Raw genomic sequence first — 21,312 nt, forward strand, 5'->3', positions numbered from 1 at the left:
TCCCAACTCTGCCACTTATTATTGGCTGTGTGCCCCTGTGCAAGTGACTTCATTTCTCTGAGCCTCAGTTTCTACTTAGGTAAACTGGAGATCATTATAGTGCCTAACCCATATAAGCCTATGCAAAGCCCTCAGAAAAAGAAGACACTTACAAACACACAGATGTTTTCTGGTTGGCTTGGGAAGTGTGGTCCTGTGCTGGGGTAGCGCTGCTTCTTTTGGGCTGGGTCCCCTGGGTCAGAGATGGATAATCAAGTAATTGCAGCTTCTATGTATTGGTGCTTTACCTGCACGAGCTCACTGATTCCTCACAACAACCCCATAAGCTAGGAACTATTTATCTCCATTTTTGCAAATGAAGAGACAAAGCTCTGAAAATAAAGCGATTTGCCCTGGGTCATAAAACCAGCAAGTGGTAGACCCAGGATTGGAACACAGGGCTGAGAAAAAGGGAAGAGGAAGTGCCAACAGGCAGTTGCTGGCCTACAGCTCTGTTCTGCCAAGGGCTGGCTTGTCCGGCGCCGCCCCGCTCGACCCCTGTTCCCCGGCCGGCGAGGGGAGAAACAAGGGATGAGAGAGAGAGAGAGATGCAGACCACGCAAACTGACCTGGCTGGAAGTCACGACTCGAGCCACACGGCGGTTGCGAGAGCAAGTCTTTTACTGAAGCTAGATAAGCATTCTCTGTTACAGGTTTCCACGCGGGGCAGAGTGCCTCGCGGGAGAGCAGCCTCGATGTGGCCGTCAGGTACGGCTCCTAGTGGGCTGTCTCCCCGAGGTTCGCTTGGGCAACTCTTAAGTACTCTACTCATAACCAATGATCTAGCGCCGCGCATATGCACTCAATTGGCAGATAGGAATAGTGAGTGTGCACGTCATAAGCGGAAGCAGGATATGGGCGCCATCTTGGCTCATTCGATGGGCGGGGGGACTTTGGAGCAGGTTTACAGCGCATGCGCTATGCCCGTCCCGGGAGACGGCTCTCCACACTGGCTGAGTCCCTCTACCAAAGGATTCAGATCAATCAGGCCCAGTGGAGCTCACACAGCCTTTCTCTACTGTTAGCCAACCTTAACCATCCTGAAAACAGCGGTTTGGAGCTGACACTGCGGCAGTGGCCTGTGGGAGGCAGCCAAGGGCTAGCTCAGCAGAAATGACAAACCCTCCTGCATCAGCCCCTTGTGTGAAGCTAAAATTAACAACTTTCCCACTGCAAACAAATACAGTTGCTGAACCTGCATTCCCCTCTCTTGCTTCTGCTGCCACTGGGCCTCCTGGGCCTCTTCCTGGCTCACTCTTCTTTCCCTGGCTACACCCATAGGGCTGGGCCTTGTGAGCAAGGGCAGGTGAGGCTGATGAATCAATACTTCTACCCAAATTTGGGTCTGGATCCAAGGAGGATCCCAGGATATCTGGCAAGTCCAGATGTGGGTCAAATACCTCTTAGGTTCCTCTTTTCAGTACTTCCTTTGGCCTGTCGGTACCTAATATCTTTGGCTACCACTAGGCCCAGAAATGATTTATGATGATCTCCAATTAGCCAGGGGATTCCAATTTTGCACTCCTCTAGGACCTGTAGACTTTTTATCTCCTACCATCAATACTTAATCCATCTGTGGTAGGCAGGCTCTACGATGATTTCCAATAATCCCGAACTCCTGGTACTCACACCCTTACATCATTACCTCCCCTTGAGTGTGGGCTGAACCTAGTGACCCACTTCTAATGAATAAAATATGGCAGAAGCAATGGGATATAACTTCCAAGATTAGCTTATAAAAAGACTGTGGCTTCTGCCTTGCTCTCTCTCCATGTCTTGGATCAATTGTGCTGGAGGAAACAATTGGCCATGTTGTGAGCAGCCTAATGGAGAAGCCCACGTGGCATGACAAGGAATTGAAACCCTCATCCCAACAACCCGGGAGGAACTGAAGTCTGCCAAAAACCACAAGTGAGCTTGGAGGCAGATCCTTCAGCCCCAGTTGTGTCTTCAGACACTGAAGGCCTGACCGCCAGCCTGACTGCAACCTCATGAGAGACCTTGAACTAATTCACACCCAGACTTCTGACCCACAGAAACTGCGAGACAATAATTGTTGTCTTAAATGGCTACGTTTTGGGATAATTCATTATGTATTAAGAGATATCTAATATACCATCCTGTGTCCCAATTCTCTCAAAGCTCTGCTTTATCTGCCAGATAGAGAATACCTTAATTCATTTAAAAATGCTTGCATCTCCAGATTACCATAAAGAACAGTGAGGATTTCAAATGATGGTGGAAAGCTAACAGACAAGATTATTGGGACAGAGGGCCCATACTTACTTTGTATACACTGGGTACTGAGCCCAGGCAATACTCACAGCTTTTTAGAATACTCAGCTGCTCAAACCATGACCAAAATAATCCAAGGTTCATGGCACTATCCATAGTATATCCTGTCATACTAGTTGCCTCTTGAATAATGATAGCTACAGTTCACTGACAACTAACTAAATACCGGGCACTTATGATTATTAACTCATTTAACTCTCATGAGGTAGGTACTATTATTATTCCCAGTTCACAGAGGAAGAAACTGAGGCACAGGGAAGTGTAAGTAACTTGTACAAGTTCTGAGTCAGTAACTGGCAGAGCTGGGATATGAACTGAAGCTGGCTTTGGAGGGGGACCTGCATGTATTGGACAGAAGGAGAGATTCTGCTTACCAAAAGTGTCAGGACCTTTCCTTTCCTTCTTTCTTCCTTTCATTTCTTTACTCAAAACCCTAGAGTTGTTTCACACCACCTACTAGATCAAGTCCAAAATCCTTTTAATGACCCTTACCATAATCTGGCCCTACTCTACACATGTTTCTCTATTCTCTATCACATAATTTATATTGGTAGCTACATTAATCCCCTGACTCCTCCCACCCATAAGCTATCTTCCTGATTTTGTCCCACCTGGAAAGACACAGAAATCCTGAAGACCCCTCCTCTTATAGTGGTCATCTCAGACACCAAAGGGAAGACTATGAATCATCTAATCAAGTGGAAATGTACCATGCACTTTTGCCAAAGTGAGGCCAATGCTGCAGAGGTAGTGGTCAAAGCTCTGCCCCATACACTTTATCTAGTGTAACCCCACCTCCTCCCGAAAGCCTCTCCCAGTTCTTTTGCCCACATGATTTCTCTGTCTCTGCAATCCAATGAGTCTTAGGCATGCAATGTTGATAAATCTCAGACCATTTGATTCTTAGATCAAATACCTCCTCAGAGAAGCCTTTCCTGACTGCCCTCGCTGAAGTGTCTCCCTGATACTTTCCATCTCAGCCTCTTATTTCTTTCCTTCCTAGCACTTAACACAAATAGTGGTTATTTTTTTGTTTACTTTTAAAACCTGGGTTCCCATTGAAATGTCTGCTTCATGAGGGCAGGGGTTTTATCTGTCTTATACACCATTATATCCCCAGCACCTAGAACAGGGCCCAGCACATAGGAGGTACTCAATGAGTATTTGTTGGTTGAATGAAAGGAATCTTTCAACTTGGAAGTTTGTTTGTTTTTCCCTAGCTAGAAATCAAGTTTCCTAAGGGCAAGGTTCCTGTCATGGTCATTGATTTGCCACAGCACCTGTCACAGCACAGGGTACAAGTAAATCCTGAGAATATACTTGTGGAATAAAATTGTTGGGACATCTGTTATCCATGCCTCAGTTTTTTCATCCATTTAACCATACTACCCTGCCTTACTGGGCTGATAGGGGTAGGGAGGATGGGTGTGGGCTCTTTTTTTTTAATTTTATTTTTAATTCAATTTTATTGAGATATATTCACATACAATACAATCATCCAAGGTGTACAATCAACTATTCATAGTACCATCATATAGTTGTGCATTCATCACCCCAATCTATTTTTTGAACATTCGTCTTGTACCAGAAAAAGTGAAAAGAATAAAAAATAAAAGTAAAGAAGAACACCCAAAACACCCCCCCACCCTATTTTTCATTTAGTCTTTTGTTCCCATTTTTCTACTAATCCATCTATACACTGGATAAAGGGAGTGTGATCCATAAGACTTTCACCATCACACTGTCACCTCTTATAAGCTACATTGCTATACAATCGTCTTCAAGAGTCAAGGCTACTTGGTTGCAGTTTGATGGTTTCAGGTATTTACTTCTAGCTATTCCAATACATTAAAACCTAAGAGGTATTATCTATATAGTGCATAAGAATGTCCACCAGAGTGACCTGTCAACTCCATTTGAAATCTCTCAGCCACTGAAACTATTGCATCTCATTTTGCATCCCCCATTTGGGCAAGAAGATATTCTCAATCCCATGATGCTGGATCCAGATTCATCCTGGGAGTCATATCCTGTGTTGCCAGGGAGATTTACACCCCTGGGAGTCAGGTCCCACATAAGGGGGAAGGCAGTGAGTTCACCTGCCGAGTGGACTTAGAGAGAGAGGCCACGTCTGAGCAACAAAGAGGTACTCAGGGGGAGACTCTAAGGTACAATTATATGCAGGTTTAGCCTCTCCTTAGCAGTAACGATCTTCATAAGGGTAAGTCCCATGATAGATGGCTCGGCGCATCAAACCGCCAGTCCTCAATGTTTATGAGAACATCAGCATCACTCCAGGTGAGGAAGTCCAACACTTCTGCATTTTCCCCCAGCTCCTCAGGGGGGCCCTGCATATATATTTTTATTCTCTGGCCAAATCACTCCAGGATGTGTCACTATTTCAGTCTAAGCTATACAAACCTACTATATCTCACTTCCTATTCAAAGTTCCATGCAATTGTGTTTGAACAAACTGACTGTAGGAGTTATATTGTTTAGAAAATACAGATCCTGCACCAAATAAATATCTCTTCCCTTGGTCTCACATTGAAATTGAAGTGTTTTTTTTTTTTAATTTTAAGCTTTTTATTTTGAGATATTTTCAAACTTACAGGATAGTTACAAAAATAACACAAACCCCATACAAAGGACTCATGCCCAGATCACTGCCACCTTTGCTGTCTCAGTCTGTCCACTTTCTGAACAGCTGAGTGCAGGTTGTACACATCACACTCCTTGAACACTTAGTACTGCCATGTACATTTCCTCAGAAAAAGGACATTCATGCGTGTAACCACCTTAAGTGAAATTATACAATTCAAGAAACTTAACATTGATATAAAGCTTTCGAAATTGAAGTTTTAAAACACAGACAGTATTGTCCTTTAGGTGTGGGCTCTTTTATTGCACAAAATTCTAATCTTGAACTTTTCACAAGGGTGATCTTGGGAGGCCTGAGATGGAAACGTGGAGTCTATCTGATTTTCTGTAGTTTCTCAGGAGTGGAGAGAGTCTTTGCAGGTGAGAAAGTACAGAGAAGTTGAAAGGAAAGATGGAAGGGGTTATCATGACAGGCAAAAGCTGAAACACAAATGTCAAAGAAAAGGAAATCATGGTCCTAGAGTAGGAAGGAACATTTGGAAACCAAACTTCAAGGTGGTCAGGGCTTTCTGAAGCTGCAAAGCACATTCCGGGAGCCTCTGTGTGAATTGGAATGTGGACTACTACTGCAGGCCTCAGTGACCTGGCATGGGAGTGTGGAAGGAGAGAGAGAGAGAGAAAGCCTAGGCTCTTCAGATCTAAAAATAGAAAGAATCTAAAGAGGAGAGAGAGAGAGCAAGAGAGAGAGAGATAGAGAGAAACCCACTTCCTAATCATAATGCAGTTAGGCAGCAGAATAAACTGCCTAGCGAGAGATTGAGTCACTGGCATCAAAGGAATTCAGACTAGGTGAGATCAGATCCTACAGGGGTTATCAGTACCAGAAACCCTTCCCTGCTGTGAGCAGTGGGGAAGTAGTGGGGTTCAAATGGATGCACTAAGATGCCTCTTGAAGGGTCAGCCCTAAGAGGCAACCAAGTGTGTTTGTGCACTCACACAGACATACTCAACACTCTCATGCCCTGCACAGAAGGAAAAGACCCTGCTCCATCTTCCTGTGGATTGTCTATTTCATTGATGATGAAAGGGCTATTGCACTACACAGATTTCACCCCTTCTTCCTACTGACATGTCACTTCTGTGATCCTGATAAACCTCTGTAATGGTCTGGGTGTTCCCTAAGCCCCTTCAATCAGGAAAAATTCAACAACCTTGTAGATTTACCTTCTCATACACAGGCATATGCATATACATATTTAATTTCTGTACTTTCTCTACATACACAAACCAACTCTCACACACCTTTCCAACATGAGACAATTTCAACAGATAGCAGCAGCACTCCTTCAACCTCAAGTCCCTCTGATTTCCAGAGGGTGCACTCTAGCCATCCTGATCCTCAATTCCTCCTAGATTCTCTTGGTGAAAGGTGGGAGTTCATAATGGCATTGATCATAATTACCAAGAGATGGAAACATTCCAAGTGTCCTTCAACTGATGAGTGGATAAACAAAATGTGGTATATACATATGCTGGAAATTATGCAGCGGTAAGAAGGAACAAAGTCCTGAAACATATGACAACATGGATGAACCTTGAAGACATAATGCTGAGTGAAATAAGTCAGACACAAAAGGAGAGGTATTGTATGTTACCACTTCTATGAACTCTCTGAACAACATAAAACCAATGTCTTATAGGACAGAATATGGGGGACCTAGTGATAGACAGTAGCTAGTGAGGGGGAATGATAATCTATTATGTTCGGATATGTTAATGAGGGTGAATACAAAGGTATGGTAATGGATGGGGTGATGATTGTTTGTTAATGGAATTATATATCAGAGCTGTATTGAAAGTGAATAGGATTGAAAGGGGTTGTTTAAAGGCGTGTTTCCCACAGATCAGCACCACAAATATAGATAGGTGCTTGCATGATAAACTTCTAAGGTATGGCACTAGCACAGAGAGTTGACAACAGAAGGGTATATGGGAAAAATCTGCCTGTTGCATACTAGGGACTATAATTAATAGAAAAAAAAAGAAAGGTGGGAGTTTTCTCTATATCCAGAGGCATCTATGATAGCTCCCCAAGGCCCAGCTCTCAGGGTCCAAGGAAAATACAAACTTGCCCCATGTCCTCCAGAAGAGGCCATGTTCTTTTTCTTGTCCTTTTCTCCACCCCATCTTCTTGTTCCTTCCCTTTGGCAGCAAAGAACTCAAAAAGCCTCCTCTGTCTCACTGAAGAGAAGAGGAAAGAACAAGACCCAAATGAAATGGATCAACTAGTGGACTGAGAAATTGAAAATGTGCCAGAGGCATGCGGAGGGAAATGGAGAACAGCAGGGCAGAGAATGAAAGTGGCAAGGTCCCAAGCTGAGAAGCCAATGGCTACAAATGGCCCTGGAGGGTCCTGGCCTGGCCAAAGCTGCTCTGCGGTGATCATTGTTGGCTCACAGCCAAAAGCATGGTGTCTACCAGGGCTGGCCAGTGGCAAAACTGTGAGGTGGGGGGGGCGAGAGGGCTGGTCTCCGGCATACTCTGTCTTGTTTTCATCTCCATTTTGAGGTCCCCTATCCTAGACTCCTAGTGCTTTCTCCCTGTCACAAAAGTCCCGTACAGCCTTTCCACAAAAAAATTCACCTGTCCCTGTCCCATTTCTGCAGAACCTTGGATGTATCAAGTCATTTGTGCACCCCAGTTTTAAATGGTGGCTCATGGCTGAAAGCTGCAATCTCCAAAGCTGTTTTGTGTTAATAGATTTTATTTGAGGAGGAAAAGGGGGGGATGATCTGTGGTCAAATATATATCTGGAGCCCTAAACAATGTTAGCAGGTTCCTTTTCTGCAGGGCTTCTCAGAGCCTTTAATATGCTAATGTGTATTGTAAAGCTCTAAAAAGGGACTGTAGCATTTCCTAAATATATTTGGCCACAGAAATATTTGTGTGTGTGTGTGTGTGTGTGTGCACGTGCGTGCATGTATGCATATATGCATGCATGTGTGGAGCAGCTGGTTGTTTTTCATTTTTATTTTAGTAACATATATACAACCTAACACAGATACATTTTCACAGCAGTCTTTAATATCTAAACCTAAAAGATGGGAAAGTAAGTTACTCTTAAACATAGGGAAGGCAGTGATGGTTAAAATGTACCAACCACCATGCCATGGGGGAAATACTTCCGACTAGAGAACCTTCGTGGTATGGCTGTCTCATGTCACACACTATAGGTGATTGTCACTTACCTGTTGGTCTACTCCTACCCCATACAGTCCAAAGTTCCTTTAATACTAACCCTTTTTGGGGTTTATCTTGGGGACTGCTATGGAGGTAATAGAGGGGAGCCTCTCTCCAAGACATGTCTATTTCTCATGTTGACATACTGATGATTGAGAACTAGTCCTTCCTGAAGTTTTTGACATTTATAACCTTGTTCTCTACTGACACCAGCAGTCCCCCAACCTCAACTCTCTAAAGCCCTCTGTACCTGCTGCCTCAAGAAGGGCTAGCTGTAAGCACTGGTCCTCTCTCTGGGATCTCTCATGTAAATTTGTGAACCAATGCCTTCTTTACAGTGCAGAAAACTGGGAAAATGGGGGTAGGAGACCACTGGAGAGGACTTGAGGGATGTGCCCAGTTGTATTGCTCCTCTGCTAGTCTACTAAATTGCCTCACCAGACAGGTCTCCACAAGGGACCTCCACTAGCTCACCTCAAAACAGGTGAGATGATCTTCAACCTGGTGAGCTGAGTGGAGTGGGGAGCAAGCTGCTCTTTGGAACGAGGTGACTTAGTCCTGGTAAGGGTTGGCTACCTAAGAACAAAATGTTCTCATCCATTAAACTGATAGTTCTCTGAAGAGGAGAACTTGTACAATATCAGGCTGTTAATAAAAGTACTGTGTCCACTGTACTCAGCACTAGTCAGAGCACCCCAAGAGTACTGTGTTCAGTTCTAGACAGCAACCCTAAGAAGCAGCCTCACTTCTCGGAGTGGTGACAAAGGAAAATGACTAAGATGCTATAAGGTCAATAGGCCAAGGCCTTTTCTAGGTCCTGGACTGCTATTGAAAGATATGAACACTAGTGCAAAGCACATCAGTACATACAACTAACATTTTACATACAATTTCAGGGGCTTGATGGACCTCCAGGGTCAGAAGCTCGGCTGTAGAACCGTATCACAAAAGGAAGCACTGAGGAAATTGGGTAGGTTTACCCAAATAAATTAGTCAAAAGACAGACAGACTTGGGGGAATAGGAACATGATAGCCATACTCAGATATTTTAAAGGGGCTGCCAGGAGGAAGAAGGAGGAAGAAGGTTACTGGAAGATTGCTTTTGATATATATATATAATATTCTAATTAGAGTTGTTCAGTGATGGAATAGGCTACCTTAGGTGGCAGTGAATGCCCTGCTGATGAGTTAAAAATTCGAGGGGGAGAGTGAATTATATATTCTCCAAGGTCCACCGTGTCCAACTTTGAATTTCCTCCCACCCACAGGTTTCTATATCATGAAGAGCCTTCCTAATTTAACACAGATCAGAGTCACAGTCACAATCCTACAAAGAAACCAACTCCAAAAGGCAAGAGCAGATCGGAGGCAGCCCCTAGCTCCAGACTGTTGGTCCCCCTCACTCTTCCACTCCCACCTTGAGTCATACTATGCAACCAGTCCCCTTTCAGGGTTTGCTTGGCACCAGTAGTTAATCTGATAAAGTAATCTGCACTAATGGGATCACGAATGCCAATGAATTAACGTGTTACCTTCCCAAGTGACATATTTGCATTTTAACAGAGGTCTTCTGGAGATAATGCCTTAACTCAAAGGAGAGATTACTGTTAAAATTTCCGCTGTTTGGCAGTCTAGTAAAGATGATTTTGGACAAGGAACATTTTACCACCCTTCACATCATACCATTTACTAGAAGAGGAAAAAACACATCCCTGCCCTTGAGGGGTTTATAGTTTATATAGTTGGGGAGTTACATTGGCTAACATTTATTGAATCTTCACCAAAGTGTCAGGTCCTGTGCTAAGTGCTTTAGAAATATTGTCTTTGAATCCTCACAACAACCACCCTCTGATTGTAGGTATTTTGCAGATAAAGTGACCAGACCTCAGAGAGGTTAAATAACTTAGTAGTGCATTTCATTGACTCTAAGACACTATCAATTGTAAGAGGAAACATTTTTTTGGATTTCTCTAACAAAGAAAAAAACGCTGCCAATTAAACTATAATGCACCATGGATAAGAAGCATTTCAGTTTCAGAAATGTTAAAATGTTTGTCTTCAAAATGATGAAATACAGTAAGTGGTAAGGCTGACTCCAGAGTACACACTATGCCACTTATAGAACACAGGTAGGAAATAGCTGGAGAACACTTTGATATAATAGTCCAATAACAAGTACATATTAATATTTTAATACAAAGTGATTGTACAAGTACCCAGATTGGACACGGAGTCTGAGGTCAATGGCAGAGTATGCTGATGGAGATCATGAACCTCAGAGGTGGAGAGAAATAGGGACACTAAAGTAGAAGGACTTGGCACAGCTGGGCCTAGGGTTGAGGTGGGGGCATGGCAGATAGCAAATAACTCCGGAATTTTTTGAGGAATGGCACACTGGCTGGCTTGGCTAAAATGAAGGGGTTAGTTAGGAGAAAACCATAAGAGATACCTTAGTGAGAGGGCAAAGGGAAGAAAAGTGACTGGCATCTGGCAGAGGTCCTGGAAGGCCAGGATGAGAGATTTCTAATTGATAGGGTGGGAAAAGGGGACAATGGTTGATTCTGGAGCATTTAATACCAGGATATTTGGAAAAGCTCATTTTGCCACTAGAATGAATTAAAGCTCTCAATCTGAAAGTTAGGGGCTCTCTTAGGGGCAAAACCCAATCAAACCAAAACAAAAAAGTAGCACTGCAAAGTTTCACCAGAGGCAGCAGAATTCCAGGGCATTCTGTACCCTGAACTCTCAGCCCACTCTCCGTGTGCATTGCTCTCTTTCCAGATCAAACCTAATACCTGGAAGATGAAGTAGCAGAGCCATGGCTGCATGGGACACGAAGCCTCAAGCACTGCTGCCAAAGCATGGGCAGTGGAGGAGGGGGTACAGACTACATCATATACAGCTCATGTCTTCCTGCAGCTACTAACCAGTGGTCTGTTGAGCTCCTACAATGTGTCTGACACTGTTCTGGAGGATTCAAGGATAAAAGAAGCCCCCGAGGAGCGCATTCCTTAGCTGGAAAGAAAGGTGAACACACAGGACTTAGAAGCAGCACTGGGCAGTGCAATAAAGGGCTAAAATGTGGTGGAAAAACTGTTTGGATTCCAAAAAGGAAGAGGTGGAATTGTGGGGTGACTTTTTTTTTCTCTTTTCTTTTCATATTTTTTTTTCTGTGTTCTCAAAGTCTTCCAACTATGCACAGGTATTGCTTTTATAATCAGGGACAAAATGTAATTTTCGAAAAGGAAAGGGGAGGCCAACAAGGGCTTATCTCAAAGAATTTCACAGAAGAGGCTGGACTTAATATTGTTTGTTGGAAGATGGAAGAGATTTACAAAGGAGGAGAAGAGGGGGTAGGGGGCTGCTGCCAGCTGAGGGAACAAAATTCAGATGAATGCAGAGAGAAGAGTAAGCACTAAGTGGGGTACAAAGGGCAGGAAGAGTAAGGAGATTAGTGGAGCTTGGGGATCAGGAAGAAGTGGGATAAAGGATATATATATATAAAATAAAAATAAAACATAAAATATAAAATAAGGTGAAGCCCAGCTGTTGTGAAAGGCAGGTCTGAAATACCAAGGAGAGGAGTTTTGATTTGATATTGTAAGCAAAAGGGAGCTATTATAGGCTCTTGAGCAGAGAAGTGACATGAAGAAAGATGTTTTAAGAAGATTCCTTTGGCAGCAGCATTGAAGGATCACTTGGAGGGGAGGCCAAACGCAGAGACCAGCTCGGAGGCTGCTGCAGCAATCCAGGCAATGATGGTGGCAGTGGGAATGGCAGAGAAGGGATGGATTCATGAGGCACTTGTGAGAGACGAACTGCCAGGGCATGGTGGTGACTGATGGGAGTGGGGAGGGGCGTGATCGATTCCAAGGCTCAGTGCTTAGGCTATTGAAAGAGTCACAGTGGCATTTATACAGACAGAGATACAGAGAAGGGGGCAGAGGATGGGGAACAACAAAGAATGTAAGGGAAGGAGAGGAGATCCTGAGTTTGATGCTAGGGGTGGCAAATTTAAAGTGATGGTAAACTTTCAAGAGAAAATGTCCTTAATGATAAAAATGAAATGGAACTGGGACTCAGGTTAAAGGTAGGGCTTTCTCATTTCCAGCAATCACCTAGAATTCCAAAGCGGGACAAGCCATATTTAGATAAGTGTGGCACCTTCTAGAGGGGGAGGGAAAAAAAAAAAGGAGAAAAAGCAGACCCAACAGCCAATTCTGATTTGCACTGCCAGTGACAGACTAAACTGTGTGATGGCAGCAGGCTGGTGGGTCTGTTTAAAGATCCCCGTCCTTTTTCTCTGTCAGTGAATGATTTCCCCACATATTAGAAAGATTACAGCTGGGCTGTAGGTGACGAGATGAATATGGAACAACACTCGCTTTATTAATCATATCTACATTCTCTGTGATTTCACTGATGGTGGCAACAGAACCAGTGTGATATACAGCACCCTCGCCAGCCCTCTGAGTGGGCTGTTTTTCAGAGTCCCTGCCCACAAATGCAAGATCCAGACTTATGGCTGTCTTGATACAGGATCTGAGGCAAGCCCCATTAAAAAATAATCTGGGTGCCTCAGTTTCCCCCACATCAACTGAGAAAGCATCTGTAACTGACCTGCTTGGGTCTCAGTTAGAAGTAGGAAAATAAAGAGAACAATTACTAAATGGAAAAATGTACAGATCAAAGACAAAGCTTGGGAGTGAACCAGTGAAGGCAGACGGCAGCAGGCTCTCCAAACTGACAGATCTTGAGATGTACCTGGTTGAGTCCTAAGCCAGTTGTTGTTGACATGCTCTCTTCTTTCCATATCCAATGGGCTTTTCCATGAGAAGGGTCTTAAATATGGCAACCACTTTAGGTCAGTGATTGCATTCCCTGTTCCCAATCTCCCAGCTCCTTAAGCATCTTCCACTCTTGACATCTGCCCATTTCTCTGCAACCCTCCTCCCAACTATCACTCTTACCTCAAATCAGTAACCAGAAGTCTGAACAGAAATCAAAACAGAAATATTCATCAGGGAAATGCTGGAGGCCACTGGTTGACAGACTATGCAGTGTGAGTGTGTGTGTGAGTGTGTGTGCATCCACCAGTCTAGCCATCTGTTCCTCTGTTTTCCCAGTGGGTTTGGATCAGAAGCAAAGAGCAGCCTGGTTTAACTGGTGGTCCTGCCCCCAGATCAGAGCTTCCATTGGCAGTTAGGAACCCACAGCCTGGGCAGACTTACTTTCCATTCATTCATTTTTAGAAGGCATCACATCTTCCCACAAGAAGAACCAGTAAAGGGGGTTACAAATGTCATGGATATTCCTTTATCTGCAGCTCTTTATTCCCCACCAACCTAGGGATAGGGGACTTAGTCCAGACACCTGCCTGAGGCTGAAAGTCAGAGGGCTGGGTGGGAGGATGAGGAAGATATGGGGGAAGCAAGTAACAGGCTGAGTCTCTACTGCCACCATCCCTCCCACCTGTGCACTCCTCACTTCTTCTCCCATACCAGCTGTAACAACACGAGCTCCAGCTGGCATTAAAATGCTGTGGTAGTCTTGCCATGCCCAGGCACAGGTGTGACTTCACTGGGATAATTCTCAAGTGCACCGAGGAGTTTTTCAAACTGATTAGACCAGGGAGGTGAAGCTGTCTCTTCATTCTCAGTAGCTCTCAGAAGCCCTTGGAGCTTGAAACACAAACAGACACAGGCAGCCCCCTTATGCCAGCCTCCCTGTTTTGAGGATGTAGTGTAGTATTCAGCACCCGCAACTCAGCTGTCATTTCAATGGGATTTGCCGGCCAGATTCCTCAGTGCTTATTCTTTTGGGTTATGGCGTTGAAGGCCCCTGTGCAAATTCTATTCTGTTGGGATGGCTAACCGATTAACCCCATGTTATCTTAGCTGCACTTAAATTTAGCCACCTCAGGGCCCTGAGGGCACTGGACAAAGAACTTGTAAGGATTGAGGTTAAGAGAAGGGAACCGGCAAGACCAAAACAATCTAAGAGATTGTACTTGGTGGTTTATCAGTCACACCACTGCCTTAAGAGCCTTTTGGATTTGACCCCTCCTCTCTGTGTCCACTGCCACCATCTTAGGCTGGGCCTTAAACACCTCTCACTTGGATTACTACAGTATCTTACAAGCTGGTCTTAAGTGTCTCCTTGTTCCAATCAATTCTGCTTCCTATTGCATGGCTAACCATCCTAAAACACTGTATATAAACGTCCAATAGCCCTCCAGGGTCTCCCCAAGTCCAAACTCCTCATCCTGATATCAAAGACCCTCCAAATCTGGGAACCCTTTACCCAGCCAATCATTTTTTCCCACTCCACCACCATTCCTACCCTCTTTATTCAGACATCTTTCTCACTCCTCCTTGATCACACCACAACCATCTCTACCTCTAGGCTTCTTCCTATACTGTGCTTCCCCCTTTCAAGCCTATCCCTTTTCTTTTTTTTCTTTTTTTTTTTAATCATCATTTTATTGAGATATATTCACATACCACGCAGTCATACAAAACAAATCGTACTTTCGATTGTTTACAGTACCATTACATAGTTGTACATTCATCACCTAAATCAATCCCTGACACCTTCATTAGCACACACACAAAAATAACAAGAATAATAATTAGAGTGAAAAAGAGCAATTGAAGTAAAAAAGAACACTGGGTACCTTTGTCGTCTGTTTTCCTTCCCCTATTTTTCTACTCATCCATCCATAACTAGACAAAGTGGAGTGTGGTCCTTATGGCTTTCCCAATCCCATTGTCACCCCTCATAAGCTACATTTTTATACAACTGTCTTCGAGATTCATGGGTTCTGGGTTGTAGTTTGATAGTTTCAGGTATCCACCACCAGCTACCCCAATTCTTTAGAACCTAAAAAAGGGTTGTCTAAAGTGTGAGTAAGAGTGCCCACCAGAGTGACTTCTCGTCTCCTTTTGGAATCTCTCTGCCACTGAAGCTTATTTCATTTCCTTTCACATCCCCCTTTTGGTCAAGAAGATGTTCTCCGTCCCACAATGCCAGGTCTACATTCCTCCCCGGGAGTCGTATTCCACGTTGCCAGGGAGATTCACTCACCTGGGTGTCTGATCCCACGTAGGGGGGAGTGCAGTGATTTCACCTTTCAAGTTGGCTTAGCTAGAGAGACAGGGCCACATCTGAGCAACAAAGAGGCATTCGGGAGGAGGCTCTTAGGCACAACCATAGGGAGGCCTAGCCTCTCCTTTGCAGCAACCGTCTTCCCAAGGGTAAAACCTGTGGTAGAGGGCTCAACCCATCCAACCACCAGTCCCCTATGTCTGTGGTCATGTTAGCAACCATGGAGGTGGGGTAGGCGAATACCCCTGCATTCTTCACAGGCTCCTCAAGGGGGCACTACATCTTTTTTTTTCCTTGCTTTTCTTTTCTTTTTTTTTTTTTTTAACTTTCCCTTCTTTTTTTAAATCAACATGTATGAAAAAAAAGTTTAAAAAGAAAACAAACATACAAATAAAAGAACATTTCAAAGAGACCATAACAAGGGAGTAAGAAAAAGACAACTAACCTAAGATAAACTGCTAACTTCAACATGTTCCTACTTTACCCCAAGAAAAGTTACATAATATAGCAACATTTCTGTGAACTTGTTCCTACTATATCCATCATAAATTAACAGACCATAGTCATTTCGGGCATCCCCAGAACGTTAAATAGCTTATCTGTTGTTCTTGGATTATTGTTCCCCCTTCCTTAATTGCTCTTCTACTGCTAGTTCCCCTATATTCTACCATTATAAACCATTTGTTTTACATTTTTTCAAAGTTCACATTAGTGGGTAGATATAATATTTCTCTTTTTTGTGCCTGGCTTATTTCGCTCAGCATTATGTCTTCAAGGTTCATCCATGTTGTTCATATGTTTCACCAGATCGTTCCTTCTTACTGCCGCGTAGATTCCATGTGTGTATATACCACATTTTATTTATCCACTCATCTGTTGAAGGACATTTGAGTTGTTTCCATCTCTTGGCAATTGTGAATAATGCTGCTATGAACATTGGCGTGCAGATATCTGTTCGTGTCACTGCTTTCCGGTCTTCCGGGTATATACCGAGAAGTGCAATCGCTGGATCGAATGGTAGCTCTATATCTAGTTTTCTAAGTAACTGCCAGACTGACTACCAGAGTGGCTGAGCCATTATACAGTCCCACCAACAATGAATAAGAGTTCCAATTTCTCCACATCCCCTCCAGCATCTGTAGTTTCCTGTTTGTTTAATGGCAGCCATTCTAACCAGTGTTAGATGGTATCTCATTGTGGTCTTAATTTGCATCTCTCTAACAGCTAGTGAAGCTGAACATTTTTTAATGTGTTTCTTGGCCATTTGTATTTCCTCTTCAGAGAACTGTCTTTTCATATCTTTTGCCCATTTTATAATTGGGCTGTCTGTACTACTGTCATTGAGTTGTAGGATTTCTTTGTATATGCAAGATATCAGTCTTTTGTCAGATACATGGTTTCCAAAAATTTTTTCCCATTGAGTTGGCTGCCTCTTTACCTTTTTGAGAAATTCCTTTGAGGTGCAGAAACTTCTAAGCTTGAGGAGTTCCCATTTATCTATTTTCCTCTTTTGTTGCTTGTGCTTTGGGTGTAAAGTCTAGGAAGTGGCCGCTCTAATACAAGGTCTTGAAGATGTTTTCCTACATTATCTTCTAGGAGTTTTTTATGGTACTTTCTTTTTATATTGAGATTCTTTGGTCCATTTTGAGTTAATTTTTGTGTAGGGGGTGAGGCAGGGGTCCTCTTTCATTCTTTTGGATATGGATATCCAACTCTCCCAGCCCCATTTGCTGAAAAGACCATTATGACTCAGTTCAGTGACTTTGGGGGCCTTGTCAAAGATCAGTTGGCCATAGATCTGAGGGTCTATCTCTGAATTCTCAATTCGATTCCATTGATCTATATGTCTATCTTTGTGCCAGTACCATGCTGTTTTGGCAACTGTGGCTTTATAATAAGCTTCAAAGTCAGGGAGTGTAAGTCCTCCCACTTCGTTTTTCTTTTTAAGAGTGTCTTTAGCAATTCGAGGCATCTTCCCTTTCCAAATAAATTTGGTAACTAGCTTTTCCAAGTCTGCAAAGTAGGTTGTTGGAATTTTGATTGGGATTGCATTGAATCTGTAGATGAGTTTGGGTAGAATTGACATCTTAATGACATTTAGCCTTCCTATCCATGAACATGGAATATTTTTCCATCTTTTAAGGTCCCCTTCTATTTCTTTTAGTAGAGTTATGTAGTTTTCTTTGTATAGGTCTTTTACATCTTTGGTTAAGTTTATTCCTAGGTACTTGATTTTTTTAGTTGCTATTGAAAATGGGATCTTTTTCTTGAGTGTCTCTTCAGTTTGTTCATTTCTAGTATATAGAAACATTACTGACTTATGTGCATTAACCTGTATCCCGCTACTTTGCTAAATTTGTTTATTAGCTCTAGTAGCTGTATTGTCGATTTCTCAGGGTTTTCTAGATATAAGATCATATCATCTGCAAACAATGACAGTTTTACTTCTTCTTTTCCAATTTGGATGCCTTTTATTTCTTTGTCTTGCCGGATTGCCCTGGCTAGCACTTCCAGCACAATGTTGAATAACAGTGGTGACAGCGGGCATCCTTGTCTTGTTCCTGATCTTAGAGGGAAGGCTTTCAGTCTCTCACCGTTGAGTACTATGCTGGCTGTGGGTTTTTCATATATGCTCTTTATCATGTTGAGGAAGTTTCCTTCAATTCCTACCTTTTGAACTGTTTTTATCAAAAAGGGATGTTGGATTTTGTCAAATGCTTTTTCAGCATCTATTGAGATGATCAATTGATTTTTCCCTTTCGAGTTTTTAATGTGTTTTAATACATTGATTGTTTTTCTTATGTTGAACCATCCTTGCATGCCTGGAATGAATCCCACTTGGTCATGGTGTATTGATTTTTTTAATGTGTCTTTGGATTCGATTTGCAAGTATTTTGTTGAGGATTTTTGCATCTATATTCATTAGGGAGATTGGCCGGTAGTTTTCCTTTTTTGTAGCATCTTTGCCTGGTTTTGGTATTAGATTGATGTTAGCTTCATAAAATGAGTTAGGTAGTGTTCCATTTTCTTCAATGTTTTGAAAGAGTTTGAGTAAGATTGGTGTCAGTTCTTTCTGGAAAGTTTGGTAGAATTCCCCTGTGAAGCCATCTGGCCCTGGGCATTTATTTGTGGGAAGATTTTTGATGACTGATTGGATCTCTTTGCTTGTGATGGGTTGGTTGAGGTCTTCTATTTCTTCTCTGGTCAGTCTAGGTTGTTCATATGTTTCCAGGAAATTGTCCATTTCTTCTACATTATCCAGTTTGTTGCCATACAGTTGTTCATAGTATCCTCTTATAATTTTTTTAGTTTCTTCAGCATCTGCAGTTATGGCACCTTTTTCAGTCATTATTTTGTTTATGTGGGTCTTCTCTCTTTTTGATTTTGTCAGTCTAGCTAGGGGCTTGTCAATCTTGTTGATCTTCTCAAAGAACCAACTTTCGGTGATATTTATCCTCTCTATTGTTTTTTTGTTCTCTATGTCATTTATTTCTGCTTTAATCCTTGTTATTTCTTTTCTTCTACTTGGTTTAGGATTGGTTTGCTGTTCATTTTCTAGCTTCTTCAGTTGATCTATTAGTTCTTTGATTTTTGCCTCTTTTCTTCCTTTTTAATATATGCGTTTAGTGCTATAAATTTCCCCCTTAGCACTGCTTTTGCTGCATCCCATAGGGTTTTGGTATGTTGTGTTCTCATTTTTCATTCGTCTCTATATATTTAGCCATTTCTCTTGCTATTTCTTCTTTAACCCACTGATGTTTAGGAGTGTGTTGTTTAACCTCCAGGTATTTGTGAATTTTCTAAGTCTCTGATGGTTATTGACTTCTAATTGCTATTCCATTGTGGTCAGAGAATGTGCTTTGAATAATTTCAATCTTTTTAAATTTATTGAGGCTTGTTTTATGTCCCAGCATATGATCTATTCTGGAGAAAGTTCCGTTGAGCACTAGAAAAGTATGTGTATTCCTGGTGATTTGGGATGTAATGTCCTGTATATGTCTGTTAAATCTATTCATTTATCAGATTGTTTAGGTTTTCAATTTCCTTATGGTCTTCTGTCTGGTTGATCTATCTATAGGAGAGAGTGATGTGTTGAAGTCTCCCACAATTATTGTGGAAACATCAATTGCTTCCTTTAGTTTTGCCAGTGTTTCTCTCATGTATTTTGTGGCACCTTGATTGGGTGCATAGACATTTACAATTGCTATTTCTTCTTGCTGAATTGCCCCTTTTATTAGTACGTAGTGGCCTTCTTTGTCTCTCAAAACATCCCTGCATTTGAAGTCTATTTTATCTGAGATTAATATTGCTACACCTGCTTTCTTTTGGCTGTAGCTTGCATGAAATATTTTTTTTCCATCCTTTCACTTTCAGTTTCATTGTGTCCCTGTGTTTAAGATGAGTCTCTTGTATGCAACATATTGATGGTTCATTTTTTTTGATCCATTCTGCGAATCTATATCTTTTAATTGGGGAGTTTAATCCATTTACATTCAACGTTATAACCGTGAAGGCATTTCTTGAATCGGCCATCTTATCCTTTGGTTTATGTTTGCCATATTTTTCCCTCTCTCTATTAATATCCTTTATTGTACCCATACCGAATCTCTTTAGTACTGAACCTTTCTCCAAGTCTCTCTGTCCTTTCTTTGTTTCTCTGTCTGTAGGGCTCCCTTTAGTGTCTCCAGTAGGGCAGGTCTCTTGTTAGCAAATTCTCTCAGCATTTGTTTGTCTGTGAAAAATTTAAGCTCTCCCTCAAATTTGAAGGAGAGCTTTGCTGGATAAAGTATTCTGGCTGGAAATTTTTCTCACTCAGAATTTTAAATATATCGTGCCACTGCCTTCTTGCCTCCATGGTGGCTGCTGAGTAGTCACTACTTAGTCTTATGCTGTTTCCTTTGTATGTGGTGAATTGCTTTTCTCTTGCTGCTTTCAGAACTTGCTCCTTCTCTTCTGTGTTTGACAGTGTGATCAGTATATGTCTCGGAGTGGGTTTATTTGGATTTATTCTATTTGGGGTTCACTGAGCATTTATGATTTGTGTATTTATGTTGTTTAGAAGATTTGGGAAGTTTTCCCCAACAATTTCTTTGAATACTCTTCCTAGACCTTTACCTTTTTCTTCCCCTTCTGGGACACCAATGAGTCCTATATTTGGACGTTTCATATTATCTATCATATCCCTGAGGTCCATTTCGATTTTTTCAATTTTTTTTCCCCATTCTTTCTTTTATGCTTTCATTTTCCATTCTGTCATCTTCCAGGTCACTGATTCGTTGTTCAACTTCCTCTAGTCTTGTACTATGAGTGTCCAGAATCTTTTTAATTTGGTCAACAGTTTCTTTAATTTCCATAAGATCATCCATTTTTTTTATTTAGTCTTGCAATGTCTTCTTTATGCTCTTCTAGAGTCTTCTTGATTTCCTTTATATCCCGTACTATGGTCTCATTGTTCATCTTTAGTTCTTTGAGTAGCTGCTCTAGGTGCTGTGTCTCTTCCGGTCTTTTGATTTGGGTGCTTGGGCTTGGGTTATCCATATCGTCTGGTTTTTTCATATGCTTTATAATTTTCTGTTGTTTTTGGCCTCGTGGCATTTGCTGAACTTGATAGGGTTCTTTTAGGGTTTGTAGACCAATTGAAGTCCTTATCTCTAATTTATCAGATCTACAGCTTCGTGGAGTACACTTTCTCTAACTAACCAGCAGGTGGCGTCCACAAGCCACCTGTTCTCCACAAGCCAGTTCTCCCCTGCTTAGCCTTTTTTGTGAGTGGGGGAGTGAGTCTTGTGGGGCCCAATTGGTGTACCAAGCTTGCGTGTGTAGTTGGTGTTGCCTGCCCTGTATGTGGGGCGTGTTTCTGGGTAGTCGGGGAGGGGGGGTGGCCCTAACAATCAAATCTCCCTGGTGATCCTAGAGTTTTAAAGCTGCTGCAATAGTCTAATCCTTCAGTTCAGTCCTGCCACAGTTTGTCTCTGCCACTGACCCACTAGTCCTTGGTATTGGCGTATGGCTCCTGAGACTTGCAAGTGG

Source organism: Choloepus didactylus (assembly GCF_015220235.1).
Source record: "Choloepus didactylus isolate mChoDid1 chromosome Y unlocalized genomic scaffold, mChoDid1.pri SUPER_Y_unloc3, whole genome shotgun sequence".
Lineage (NCBI taxonomy): Eukaryota > Metazoa > Chordata > Mammalia > Pilosa > Megalonychidae > Choloepus > Choloepus didactylus.